Here is an 11,108-nt window from a genome sequence, read left to right on the forward strand (position 1 = left end):
GAAATAAGGTTAAATAAACGGAACTATAGTTAAGGCTAATAATAAGAAAAAGCAAGTATATATTAGTATCTTATATAGGATATATCTTAGAGCTATAGATATAGATATAGTATAGAAGTAGGATAAGAAGAAGATAGCTAAAGATAAGTCTAATGCTATCTACTATAACTATAGAAAGAAAGGATACTATAAGCAAGAATGTTAAAGCCTAAAGAAAGACTAGAAACTAGTCCTAGGAAAGGAAACTACGATCATTGACAAAACTAAGGACGTTATCAAAGTAGTAGTTATAAGCTATAAAGATAGGGATAGTAATATAGATAGTCTTAGATATAATAGTAATAATAAAGACGAACAAACACCGTACTCCGAACTAATTATTATAGACCTAGAAATAGGCATTACTAAATAGGATATAGTAGGAGAGTATATACTACCGATCTTGATCATCCTAGCCCTAAGGTAATAGGGTTTTATAGTTATATAGAGGCAAGATAGATTATAGATAACCGATACCTAAGGAGTCGACCGACCTAGACCGAATATCCTATTCCTTTAGGAATAGATCAAATAGTACCGTAATGAAGTTTTCCGGCTTAATATAGAGTTATATAAACGAGATAGACGCCTAACTCGACTTGCCTAGTAGAGCGATAAGATAAGGGACGAAATAAGGGAACTCTAACGTATCGTGGAAACTATTAAAGGGGAATAGCCTGTAATATACGATAGACCTAATAGTTATATCGAGCACTTTAACGATTAGTAACTTAGCTATAACATATAGAACCTAGAGTACTAGTTTATATATATAAACCACGGAAAAGACGAATATATATAGGAAAGCTACTAGAAGAAACATTCCTACCTTAGTATTAGGGTACCTATAGTCTATATATAGTAGGAAGGATTTAGAAAAGAATTCTAATATCTTCTAGGTAACACTATATAACTATACCCTTGATATAAGATATACATATAAGTGCCCTAGTTCTAGTATGTAGTATACAAATGCTAATACTACTTCTATAATAAATTCGAAAACAATTACTATATCATAGAAATATACACGTAGATACCGCCTAGGCTACTAGCACAGACAGACCAATCAAGCCAAAGGAACAAAAGGACCAATCATAATATAAGAAGCGCTATAATCACTATACTTACTAGTAATTAAGGTAATTATCACTATACAATCACTTACAATCACCATAATCAGGGGTAATCACTAGGGTTATATATATATATAGATAGTCACTCGTTATAATAGACTCTAGGAGTTTACTAGTAATAGTAACTTATAATTATAATACTCGTAATAGCATTATACTACTATAAGAGACAACTCTATTATTATAAACCCTTTAGCTTTACCAAATCCCTTAGACGACCTATATACTTATCCTACTTTACCTACCTTCGTCTAAACCCTTTTAGAAGAAGTCTAAGTTAGGTTCGTCATACGTTACTATCACTCCCTTTGTTCTATTATAGTTTAGAATAGAGGTGACTTCGACCTCGATATCGATATAGCTACTAGCGTCACGGCCAAATAGCTACTCGCCTAGCTTGGTTAACTCTAGTAGCGAATCTAGGAGTTAGACCAGAGAGATAAGGCTACTTAAGCTCGAATCAAGGAACTCGAGAATAGCGAAAAGCACTCGCAAAAGCTAGTTAACGAGGCCTATGCTAAAATCAAGGCGCTTAAGACTACTAAAGTGAGCTATATTAAGATCGAACTACCTGGTAAATATAGAGGAACTAAGGAAGATCTTATAGGGTTCCTAACAAATCTCTGATCCTACTTCTAGCTTAATAATAACAAGTTTCTAGACGATAAAGCCAAAGTCCTCTATATAGCTATAAGATTAGAGGGTAAGGTACTTAGATAGTTCGAACCTATATAGAATAACTATCTTACTAAGGAAGATAAGGACGATTAAGACCTGTTTATATAGGTAGTCTTCCGATCCTATAACCGTTTTAAAGAAGAGCTTTAGAAGGTTTTTAGCGACAAAGATAAGAAGATTTATATATAAGAAAGGCTTACTAATCTCTAATAGACTAAGTTAGTAGCCTCCTATACTATATAGTTTAGATAGGATATACTTAAGTCTTAGCTTAATGATAAAGCGTTAATATAATTATTCTATAATAGCTTAAAGGAAAAGGTTAAAGATAAGCTATATAAGTATAACCGGCCTAAAACTCTAGATAAATATATTATATAGGCTATTAGAATCGACGATTAGCTCTATATATAGGAATAATAGAAACGAGGTCGAATAAATGGAACTATAGTTAAGGCTAATAATAAGAAAAAGTAAGCATATATTAGTACCTTATATAGGATGTATCCTAAAGCTATAGATATAGATATAATATAGAAGTAGGATAAGAAGAAGACATCTAAAGATAAGTCTAACGCTACCTACTATAACTATAGAAAGAAAGGACATTATAAGCGAGAATGTCAAAGCCTAAAGAAAGACTAGAAACTAGTCCCTAGGAAGGAAATTATAATTATTGACAAAACTACCAAGGATATCACCAAAGTAGCGGTTATAAGCTATAAAGATAGGGATAGTAATATAGATAGTCTTAAATATAATAATAATGGTAAAGACAAATAGACGCTATACTCCGAACTAGTCACTATAGACCTAGAAACAGGCATTGCTGAATAGGATATAGTAGGGGAGTATACACCACTAATTTCGATTCTCCTAGCCTTAAGGTAGTAGGGTTTTATAGTTATATAGAGGCAGGACGGATCGTAGATAACCAATACTTAAGGAGTTAACCGACCCAGACCAAACATCCTATTCCTTTAGGAACGGATTAAATAGTATTATAACGAAGTTTTCTAGCTTAACGTAGAGTTATATAAACGGGATAAATGCCTGACTCGATTCACTTAGTAAAGCGAAGAGCTTAGGAATAAGATAAGGGAACTCTAATATATTATAGAGACTATTAAAGGGGAATAGCCTATAACGTATAATAGACCTAATAGTTATACTAAGCATTTTAACGATTAGTAACTTAACTACGATATATAGAACCCTAAGCACTAGTTTATATATATAAACTATAGAAAAGATAAACGTATATAGGAAAGCTATTAGAAGAAACATTCCTACCTTAGCATTAAGGTACCTATAGTCTATATATAGTAAGAAAGATTTAGAAAAGAATTCTAATATCTTCTAGGCGACATTACACGACTATACCCTCGGCATAAGGCACACGTACAAGTGCCCTAGTTCTAGTATATAGTATACGAATGCCGATACCACTTCTGTAACAAATTCGAAAACAATCACTAGCCGACCCGATAGGAAAACGGGGACGGAAGTTTACGCCCTATAGAATAGGTCTATAACGTAGGAAACAGAGCGGCCGAATTACTCTAGAAGATCGAAGCCCGAAGCCTAGAAGGCATTATAGTAGTCCTAAGACAAGCCTAGCCTAGACACTACAGAATAGGACAAGACACGTAGGACTTATACTAGAGTAACGATTATCTTTATCACGTAGATAAAAAGAAATCGCGAATTTAGGAGCTTTAGATAAAGCTATAGCGTATACGACGGAAAGCAAAACGGACCTAATGGTAGGAAGCTATAAGCACTTAATGGCTTACAGAAATAAGTATAATTGATAAAGCCGCCATTAGCTAAATAATCGAAGAGGTTAATACTAACCTAGGAAACGGGTTAGGGCCCTTTAGGGGGCCCGGAAACTATTAACGCCTGTATAGTAGTAAGTAGTAGTATAGTATAGGAGGAACTAACGTAAGAGACTACTATATTGAGACCTCCTAGTAGAAATATAGGAAATCGCTATAATCTTTAGATAACAACAGTAAGACAAGCGACTATAGATAACGGCACAATAGAAGCAGCACGAAATACTCGTACTAGTAGATAGTAAAGTAGAGATAAACCTAATTTCGCCGATACTTGTAAATTAGCTATAGATACCCTAGAGAATAAAGCGGAAGTATAGTATAGTCAAGGGGCTATTCCTAATATAATAGGTATATAGGAAGACCAAACTAATCAATATTACTATAGTAGGGAAGACCATAGTAGTTATATTTAGCATTATAGATATAGGTAACGATAAAGATATAATATTAGGGTTACTATAGTATAAAGATTATAACCTAGACATTAGCTAGAAGAATAGTAGCTACCTATAACCCTAGATAGAGTTATATTTAACTAGTATAATAGGGAGCATGTAAGGATTACAATTAGACGATACTTAAGGGAAGGCATATCCTATAGATCTACTACAAGAGACAGGCAATGGCAGACAGACTACTACAGACTCTAGAAGAAGCAGTATAACGACATTAACACTACGACAGGAGGAACGAGCCGAACCGCCAATAGCTATTCTCTCTATTAACGAATACGGAGCACTATAATTAGAGTAGTAGATTAAGATAGGAGAAATCGCTAGTATCGCTATAGACGGAACCAAGTTTGTATACTATAAGAAAACCGAGAAATAAGATAAGACTAGGGAAGTACTAAAGGAGTACGAAAGATACCTAGCATTCGAACCAAAGTATCTAGAAGGATTACCAGAACATAGCCTATAGGATTATAAGATCAAGCTTAAGGAAGGAGTATAACTAAAGTTCTTTAAGATTTACTATATAAGCTAGACATAGAACGAAGAACTTAAGTGGTATCTAGAAGAGAACCTTTGAAGAGGATATATCCGCCTGTCGATATCGCTAGTAGGCTACCTAATCCTATTTATACCTAAGAAAGACGGAAAGCTATAGCTATACGTTAACTATTGGCAACTTAACGAATAGACTATAAAAAACCGATACCTGTTACTACTAATCTTATAGCTCTAAGATTAGTTAATAGGAGCCTAATATTTTATATATCTTAACTTGCTATTGGCCTATAACTATATATAGATCAAAGAAGGCGACGAGTAGAAAACGGCCTTTAGGATACCCTATAGCTACTATAAGTACCTTATTATACTATTTAGACTTATAAACGCGCTAGTAACGTTCTAAGCCCTAATTAATCAAGCTATCTAACCCTTTCTTAACAAATTTATAATATATTATCTTAATAATATACTTATCTTCTCTAAGACGATAGACAAATACTAGAAGTATATAAGAGTAGTACTAGACACGTTATATATATATAAGCTATTAGTTAACAAAGAAAAGAGCGAATTCTATATTAAGAAGACGGTATTTTTAGGATATAAGATATCCCTAGGACAAATCTAGATAGAACCTTTAAAGGTTAAAGCTATTAAGAACTAGCTACAACTAACGTCAGTTATAGAAATACAAAGTTTCATTAGGTTTATAAACTTCTACTAGATGTTCATTAGGAACTTTAGAGCAATTGTATAACCATTATACGAACTTACTAAGAAGAACGCTAAGCTCTAATAGGAAGAGCGATATAAGTAAGTATTTATATAGATTCGTAACGCTATTACTAAGGATCTAATACTAGTACTACCAGACCCTAAGAAGCTATTCGAGGTAGAAACGGACGCTTTAGACTATACCATCGAAGGATAGTTAGGATAACGGGATAAGCAAGGGAAGCTACATCCTATAGCCTTCTTTTCAAAAAAGCTTGATAGACTATATCTTAATTATTTAATCTACGATAAGGAACTACTTACGATTATTAAAGCTTTTAAGGAATAGTAACTATACCTTAGTAGCACGATCAAACTAGTATAAGTATATACAGATTATAAAAATTTATAATACTTTATAATAACAAAAGAGCTTAACAGACGATAAATATAATAGGTAGAATTCCTTATAGAATTTAACTTTAAGATTCGCTATAAGAAAGGTAAAGAGAATGTATAAGCGGACGCCTTAAGTCAATAAATAGATTATATAAAAGGACAAACGGAAACAACGCCACTATTATTCAAGGAACGAATAGACGGAACGCTATACCACGAAACGTAGACACCTATAGAAGATAATCTACTTGACTTATTCCTAGAATATTGTATAATCTTTTGAGAAGAAAGGATTGATAAGGCATAGTATTAAGTAGTACCTAGACTAGTAGTACCTAGCGGAGTAGAAGAAAAAGATAGAAAACTCTAGTACCAAGGCAAAGTATATATCTACGATGAGGATTAATAGCTATAAATAATTCGAGAACTCTATAAATCGAAACTTAGAGGATATAAAGGAGTTACGAAGACTATTATATAAGTTAAGAAATACTATGACTTCCTATAGTTAATGATATGAGTTAAGGAAGTTATATAGAGCTATAATATTTACAATCGAAGCAAAATAGTATAATATAAGCTATATAGGCTACTTTAGCTACTACTAATAGCTAACAAACTATAGAGTTTAGTTATAATAGACTTTATTATGAAACTATTAGAATCTAAGGATATAGCTATAGGAGTAATCTATAATAGTATTCTTACTATAGTAGATCATCTAACTAAATAGGTATACTTCTTTCCCTATAAGGAGTCCTAGATAGCTAAATAGCTAGTAGATATAATCTATCGGCAAGTTGTATTAGTATACGCTTGGCTATAAGAATAGATTACCGATAGAGATACCAAGTTCGTATTAAAGTTCTAGCAAGTGTTAATATAACGATTAGGCGTTAATAGTAAGCTGTCAATAGCATATCACCTATAGACTAACGGACAAATAGAGTAACTAAACCAAGTTATCAAGTAATACCTCCGCTCTTACGTCAATTACTAGCAAGACGACTAGGTTATACTATTACTAACAATATAACTTGCTTATAATATAACACCAATAGAAATAACTAAAGTTACGCCATTCTTCGTAAACTATAGATACGAAGCAGACCTTAGGCAAGGACTAGAGGTTATAGTGCCAAGAGTAATAGTCAAAGTAGAACAGATATATACACTATATAAGAAGCTTAAAAAGGAACTCGAGTTTGTCAGAACTAGAATAAAGAACTACTATAATAAATATAGGCTCGAGGGACCTTGCCTAGAGAGGGGAGACAAAGTCTATCTAATTATACGAAACCTATAAACTAAATAACCAAGTATAAAGCTAGACTTTAAGAAGGTCAGACCCTTCGTTATCAAAGAACGAATTTTAACATCTAACTACCGACTATCGTTACTATTATCTATATAACTATAGATAGATATTTTTTATATTTTACTTCTCAAACCAGTACCAAAAAACGCTAAGATCGTTATAAACATCAAAGTAGAGGACAAAGAGGAAGAATAGGACGTTAAAGAAATCCTAGATTTATATATCATTAATAGGGAACTATAGTATCTAGTCAAATAGCTTGATTTTAGACTAGAAGTGTTACAGAAATATACATACAGATGCCGCCTAGGCCACTAGCACGGATAGGCCAATTAAGCCAAAAGGACAGGAAGAACCAATTATAACATAGGGAGTACTAAGCGCCCTATCGTACACTAGCTTACGATCACCAAGATCAGCGTAAAGTCACTAATCGCGATAAGCGGCTCACTAGGATCACTAACCAAGGACTGATCAAGGTAATCCGGGAAGGTTATATATATATATAGATAGTCACTTGTTCTAGTAGACTCTAGAGTTTACTAGTAATAGCAACTCTCCTTTATAATTATAGTACCCCTAATAATATCGTACTACTATAAGAGACAACTCTGTTGTTATAAACCCTTTAGCTTTACCAAATCCCTTAGACGACCTACACGCTTATCCCGTACTACTTACCTTCGTCTAAACCCTTTTAGAAGAAGTCTGAGTTAGGTTCGTTATATATTGCTATCACTCCCTTTGTTCTATTATAGTTTAGAACGGAGGTGACTTTGACCTCGATATCGATATAGCTACTAACGTTATAGCCGAATAGCTACTTGCCTAGCTTGGTCAACTCTAGTAGCGAATCTAGGAGTTAGACTAGAGAGATAAGGCTACTTAAGCTCGAATCAAGGAACTCGAGAATGGCGAAAAGTACTTGTAGAAACTGGTTAACGAGGCCTATGCCAAAATCAAGGCGCTTGAGACTACTAAAGCAAGCCGTATTAAGATCGAATTACCTAGTAAATATAGAGGAACTAAGGAGGATCTTATAGGGTTTTTGACAAACCTCCGATCCTACTTCCGGCTTAATGATGACAAGTTTCCGGACGATAAAGCTAAAGTCTTCTACGTAGCTATAAGACTAGAGGGCAAGGTACTTAGATGGTTCGAACCTACGTGGAATGACTACCTTACTAAGGAAGATAAGGATAATTAAGACGCCTTTATATAGGTAGTCTTCTGATCCTACGACCGTTTCGAAGAAGAGCTTTGGAAGGTCTTTGGCGATAAAGATAAGAAGATTTATATATAAGAAAGGCTTACTAATCTCCGATAGACCAAGTTAGTAGCCTCCTATGCTATATAGTTTAGATAGGATATACTTAAGTCTTAGCTTAATAACAAGGCGTTAATATAACTATTTTATAATAGCTTAAAGGAAAAGGTTAAAGATAAGCTATATAAGTACGACTAGCCTAAAACGCTAGACGAATATATTATATAGGCTATTAGAATCGACGATCGGCTTTATATATAAGAATAGTAGAAATAAGGTCGAATGAATAGAATTATAGTTAAGGCTAACGATAAGAAAAAGCGAGTATATATTAGTACCTTATATAGGACGTATCTTAGAGCTATAGATATAGATATAGCATAGAAGTAGGACAAGAAGAAGATAGCCAAAGATAAGTCTAATGCTACCTACTATAACTATAGAAAGAAAGGACACTATAGGCAAGAATGTCAAAGCTCGAAGAAAGATTAGAAACTAGTCCCGGGAAAGGAAACTATAGTTATTGACGAAACTAAGGACGTCGTCGAAGTAGTAGCCACGAGCTACAAAGATAGGGATAGCGATATAGATAATCTCGAACACGATAATAATAGTAAAGACAAACAGACGCTATACTCTAAACTAGTCACTATAGACCCTAAGATAGGCATTACCAAATGGGATATGGCAGGGGAGTATATACCACCGATTTCGATTCTCCTAGCCTTAAGGTAGTAGGGTTTTACGGTTATATAGAGACAGGATAGATCGTAGATAACCGACACCTAAGGAGTCGACCGACCCGGACCGAACATCTTATTCCTTTAGGAACAGATCGAATAGTATTATAACGAAGTCTTCTAGCTTAATATAGAGTTACACGAACGAGATAGATGCCTAACTTGACTTGCCTAGTAGAGCGATGAGATAAGGGACGAAATGAGGGAACTCTAACGTATTATAGAAACTATCAAAGGGGAATAGCCTATAACATATAATAGACCTGATAGTTATACCGTGTACTTTGACGATTAGTAACTTAGCTATAATATATAGAACCTAGAGTACTAGTTTATATGTATAAACTACAGAAAAGACGAACGTATATAGGAAAGCTACTAGGAGAAATATTCCTACCTTAGCATTAGGGTACCTATAGTCTATATATAGTAGGAAGGATTTAGAAAAGAATTCTAATATCTTCTAGACAACATTATATAACTATACCCTTAATATAAGGTATATATACAAGTGCCCTAGTTCTAGTATATAGTATACAAATGCTAATACCACTTCCGTAACAAATTCGAAAACAATCACTAGCCAACCTAATAGGAAAATAGGGACAGAAGTTTACGCCCTATAGAATAGGTCTATAACGTGGGAAACAGAGCGGCCAAATTACTCTAGAAGATCGAAACCCGGAGTCTAAAAGGCATTATAGTAGTTCCAAGACAAGCCTAGCCTAGGCACTACAGAATAGGACAAGATATATAGGACTTATACTAGAGTAACGATTGTCTTTATCACGCGGATGAAAAGAAATCGCGAATTTAGGAGCTTTAGATGAAGCTATAGACTATATAATAAAAAGTAGAATAGACCTAATAGTAGGAAGCTATAAGCACTTAATGGCTTATAGAAATGAGAACGATTAACGAAGCTGCTATTAGCCGAATAATCGAAGAGGTTAGTACCGACCTAGGAAACGGGTTAGGGCCCTTTGAGGGGCCCGAAAACTATTAACGCCTATATAGTAGCAAGTGGTAGCGTAGTATAGGAAGAACTAGTATAAGAGACTACTATATTGAGACCTCCTAGTAGAAATATAGGAAATCGCTATAATCTTTGGATAACGATAGTAAGATAAGCAACTATAGATAACGGTATAATGGAAGTAGTACGAAATGCTTATACTAGTAGATAGTAGAGTAGAGATAAACCTGATTTCGCTAACACTTATAAATTAGCTATAGATACCCTAGAAGATAAAACAGAAGTATAATATAGTCAAAGGGCTATTCCTAATATAATAGATATATAGAGAGACCAAACTAATTAATATTACTATAGTAGGGAAGACTATAGTAGTTATATTTAGCATTATAGATATAGGCAACGACAAGGATATAATATTAGGACTACTATAGTATAAAGACTATAACCTAGACATTAGCTAGAAGAATAGTAGCCACTTATAACCCTAGATAGAGTTATATTTGACTAGCGTAATAGGGAGTGTATAAGGATTATAAGCAGACGATACTCAAGGGAAGGCATATCCTATAGATCTACTATAAGAGACGGGCAATAGCAGATAGACCACTACAGACTCTAGAAGAAGCGGTATAATAACATTGACGTTACGATAGGAGGAACGAGCTAAACCGCCGATAGCTGTTCTCTCCGTTGACGAATACGGAGCATTGCAATTAGAGCAATAGGTTAAGACAGGAGAAATCGCTAGCATCGCTATAGATAGAACCAAGTTCGTATACTATCAGAAAACAGAGAAACGAGACAAGACTAGGGAAGTACCGAAGGAGTACAAAGGATACCTAGCATTTGAACCAAAGTATCTAGAAGGATTACTAGAACACGGCCTATAGGATTATAAGATCAAGCTTAAGGAAGGAGTATGACTAAAGTTCTTTAAGATCTACTATATAAGCTAGACGTAGAACGAAGAACTTAAACGATATCTAGAGGAGAATCTTTGAAGAGGATATATCTGCCTGTTGATATCGCTAGTAGGCT

This window comes from Thermothelomyces heterothallicus (assembly GCF_042370625.1).
Source record: "Thermothelomyces heterothallicus CBS 202.75 unplaced genomic scaffold P884_scaffold_9, whole genome shotgun sequence".
NCBI classification, from domain to species: Eukaryota; Fungi; Ascomycota; class Sordariomycetes; order Sordariales; family Chaetomiaceae; genus Thermothelomyces; species Thermothelomyces heterothallicus.